We start from the raw sequence: 4,584 nt of genomic DNA, 5'->3' as shown, positions 1-4,584 counted from the left end.
TTCTTGTCCTGTTGATTCTTTCTGTAGTTTTCCTGTTGTCTATCTCATTTATTTGTGCGCTAATATTTATTATTATTTTTTTTATGGTGGCTGTAGTTTCCCTGTGTTAGTCTGTTTCTAATTGTTGGAGATGGTGTGTTAATGTGTTCATTTTGGTTCTTTCTTCTTTTTGGATGGGTGCATTTATTGTAATAAATTGTCCTCTCAGCACCCCTTTCATCGTGTCCCAAAGATTTTGGTATTGTATTTTCATTCTCATTTGTTTCTAGGAAATTTGTGAGCTCACTTTTAATTTCTTCTACTACCTAGTCACGTTTCAGCAGGGTGTTATTCAGTTTCCCTGTGTTTTACTTTATTTCCTAGGTCTTCCTATTGTTGATTTCTAATTTGATAGCTTTGTGGTCTGAGAAGACGCTTTGTAATATTTTCATATTTGCAAATATATGGAGATCAGTTTTGGTGTCTAAGACCTGTTCCTTGTGCACTGGAAAACAATGTGTATTGTGCTGTTGTTGGGTTGAATGCTCTGTACACATCTATGAGTTCCCGTTGGCTGATTGTGTTTAGTTCGTCTGGGTCTTTGACAAGTTTATTTCTGGTTGTTCTGTCCATTTTTGAAAGTGATGTATTAAAATCACCTGCTATTGTTGTAGATTCATCTATTTCTTTCTTCAAATCTATTAGAGTTTGCTTTATGTATTTTGGAGTTGTTTCATTGGGAACATAGATATTTATTATGGTCATGACATCTTGTTCAATTGTTCCTTTAATCATGAGATAATGACCATCTTTATCTATTATGCTGTTTTTGCCTTGAAGTTTATTTTATCAGAGATTAGTACTGCTACTCCTGTTCGCTTTTTATTGCAATTAGCTTGGTCTATATTTTTTTCCATCCTTTGACTTTTAATCTGTTTTTGTCTCTGTGTGTGAGATGTGTCTCTTGCAGACAGCATATAGAAGAATCTTGTTTTCTTATCCATTCTGCCACCCTCTGTCTCTTAACTGGTACATTTAATCTGGTTACAATCTGTATAATTATTGATAAGTATGAATTAATTGTTTCTATTATGTTTTTGTTTTTTTTTTTTTGTGGTGTTGCTGCTTTCTTTGTATTGTGTGTCTTCCTTTGGTGAGTCCATTGTTTTTTTCTGTTATTTCTTGTGAGTTTCCTCAAAGATTTAATGTTTCCATGTTCTTCTTGGATTTTCATTTTCTTGGTATGTTGTGAAGTGTTAATTTTCTTTGGGTTACCTTATAGTCCATTAACTTTTCCTTCCATTTAGTGCAGTGTATTTTATCATGTAATCTACCTGACCTCACCATCTGGATCTCTATTCCTATATGTTTACCTTCTTTCACATTATAATTTTTTTGATCATAGACTGACCTCCCAGGTTCTCTGAATTTGTTCTTACAGTTTTGTTCTGTTCTGGACACTTCCGTCTGTCAATTTAGTTCTGGGAGGTGCTGCCACGTATGTCAATCTCTGGTTGTTATCTTTTCTTGTTGGTTCTCAGTCCACAGAACTCCCTTAGGATGTTTTGTAGCACAGGGTTGTCTTTGGAAAAATCCCTTCGCTTCTATTTATCCTGGAATGTTTTGATTACACCACTGTATTTGATTGATAGCTTTGCTGGATAAAGGATTCTTGATTAGCAGTTTTTTTCTTTCAGAAATATATATATATCCCCATTGTCTTCTTGCTTGCATGGTTTCTGTTGAGAGATCTGAGCTTCATCTGACTTGCTTGCCTTTGTATGTAACACTCCTCTTTTCCCTAGCTGCTTTCAGGAGTGTCTCCCTATCTTTGATTTTGGAGAGCTTGATTATGATATGTCTCACTGATTTTCTTTTGGGTTCTATCCTTCCTGGGGTTTGTTGAGCTTCTTGGATGTTTATCTTTTCATTTTTCAGAGTGTTAGAGAAATTTTCTTCCAGCAGTTCTTCAATTATTTCTTCTGTGGACTTGTGTGATTTTTCTTGTTCTGGAATGCCGATAATTCTTAAGTTATTCCTCTTCATGGGGTCCAACATGAATCTTAGACCTTCTTCAGATTTTTTAAATCCTTTTTTCTGTTTGCTAGTCTATCTTAGTGGTATTGAGAGATTTGTCTTCCAGCTCACTGGTTCTGTCTTGCATCTCTTCTATTCTACTCCTTTGCCCTTTCTGTGTTTGCTCTATTTCTGATATTCTATTATTGACTGTTTGGACCCCTTTCTGTAGGTTTTGAATTGTTTCCAATGCTGTATCTGTCTTATTTGCATGTTCTTCTACCAATTTTCTGACTTCCTCCTTATTTTTCTCAACACCTTTGTAAGGTGTTTTGAAACATTTTATAATCATTTTTCTGAATTCCTTCTCAGGCATTTCCAAGGCCTGCCTTCCATCCAGAATATAATGCAGGTCTGTTTCTAGTTCATTTGTCTCAGACATTTTATCTTGTTTCTGGACATGTACTGATATAGTTATCTGCTTTTTCTTCTTGGACATGTTTAGTGTTTATCTGTGGCCTTAATACTTAATTGAGTATGTGTTTTGGTATTTTTTATGCTTTCAGATTGCCTCCAGGGAAATGTGATGTGGCCTCCATGTTTCACTTTTTTTATTGCTTAACTCAGAATATCTTTCACAGGTGTTGTCTGCCTCTCTGGCATATGGTAGTTGGTAATGGTTCATGACTGGATTTTGGTGTTTTATAGAGTTTGATTGTAGCTTGACTATATGGCAGCAGTTGCTGTCTCTTCTTGGGTAATATAGGGGGAGAAAGAGACCCTCAAAGGTGGAAGGGGGAGCATAAAGCAGCAAAGCAGCAACAGCAAAAACAAAACAAAACAAAAACAACAAGAAAAAACTCCCACCAAAACAACAAAAACAACAACAGCAACAAAATAGACTGGATTCTGTTGTCTATAATCGCAGAAAAGGGAGAGGAGGGAGAGAAAAAAAAATCTGTAGCTTAATATGAGTATCTGATCTGCCATCTTATAGGATCAGGTAGATGTGCAGTGAGGAGCTCTATCAGCAGCAACACAGAATACCAGACCAAGCAGGCTCAAGGGATGGTGCTAGAACTCTGACCCACATATAAAGGAATATTTAGAAGCTGGAAAGCTTACAGCTTGGGGAATTTATAGCAGAATCAAGAAATCCATTGCTTTCTAATTCAAGACGCTCAGCTGCTCCTGGAGCCACCATCTTGGGAGAAACCAAGTACGGGAAAGATCAGAACAGCCACAAACACCTGACAGAACTGTGGAGATACAGGTGTGGACATTCTTTTTTGGTATCTGTTCATTGCTCTCTCACTGTCTGTGCATCTCCATTCTGGTGACTACAGGGGATGCCTGTGTGAATGAACACCATAACCCCACCCATGAATATTTCTACTATGCATGCACACAGATCTCCTAGAAATTTAAATTGACAGTTTCCACTTAAAACCAAATGGCCACCACTCATCTGTCAGTATGTCTTATGGTGGTGGCTTGTGGCTGTTCCACCAGTATTTTAAATACCAGCAGGGTCACCCATGGTGGACAGGTTTCAGATGAGCTTCCAGACGAAGACAGACTAGGAAGAAAGATTGATGAACTACTTCCGAATATTTAGTCACTGAAAACCTTATGAATAGCAGAGAAACACTGTCAGATATAGTGCCAGAAAATGAGCCCCTCAGGTTGGAAGGTATTCAAAATGCGATTGGGGAACAGCTGCCTCCTCAAAGTACAGTTGACGGTGATGACACAAATGGAATAAAGCCTGTGGGCGAAAAGCCAGTGGGACCTTCATATGCTGATGGGGCACAACTCAAAATGAAGAGAAACAGCTGTAAACATCCACTGAAAATTGAAACATGGAATGTGCTAAGTATGAATCTGGGAAAACTGAAAGTTGTCAAAAATGAAATGGAACGCATAAACGTCGATATATCAGGCTTTAGTTAGCTGACATGGACTGGTATTGGTCATTTTGAATCTAACAACCACCTGGTTTACTATGCCGAAAGAGGAATGGTGTTGCATTCATTGTCAAAAAGAACATATCCAGATCAGCCATGAGATACAATGCTATCTGTGATAGGATGATATCCATGTGCCTACAGGGAAGCCCGAGTAAGCAAACGAGCTCTTGGGGCAAAGAGCAATTCTTTCCAGGCGACTTTGGTCCTTCCCCAGCTTGCCTCTTGGGCTCCATCGGGCCTGTGCTGTGAACCTGGAGCGCACCAAGCATGCCCTAGTGCCCCCCACAGCCTTGTCGCAACTCCTTGGCGTCCTCTCCTAGATGGCCCCTGAAGTCGCTCCATCTCGCTAGTCTCTGCTGACTCTGGCTGAAGAGTCTCCAAAGCGAATGACACTCTCCCGCTACCATGGGGTCCGGCTACACCGGACGTCACCAGCCAACCTGGCAAGATGCTTCAGTGCCAGTTCCTGGTGCCTCCAAGGTTTGCAGACGCCATTAGCCGAGCACAGCCTTCTATATGGATTACATCTCAGTGTTAAGAAAACAAAAATCCTCACCACTGGACCAATAAACAGCATTCTTATCAATGGAGAAAAGATTGAAGTTGTCAAGGACTTCAT

Source organism: Chrysochloris asiatica, unplaced genomic scaffold (assembly GCF_000296735.1).
Source record: "Chrysochloris asiatica unplaced genomic scaffold, ChrAsi1.0 scaffold00254, whole genome shotgun sequence".
NCBI lineage: Eukaryota > Metazoa > Chordata > Mammalia > Afrosoricida > Chrysochloridae > Chrysochloris > Chrysochloris asiatica.
This window is presented reverse-complemented; position numbering follows the sequence as displayed.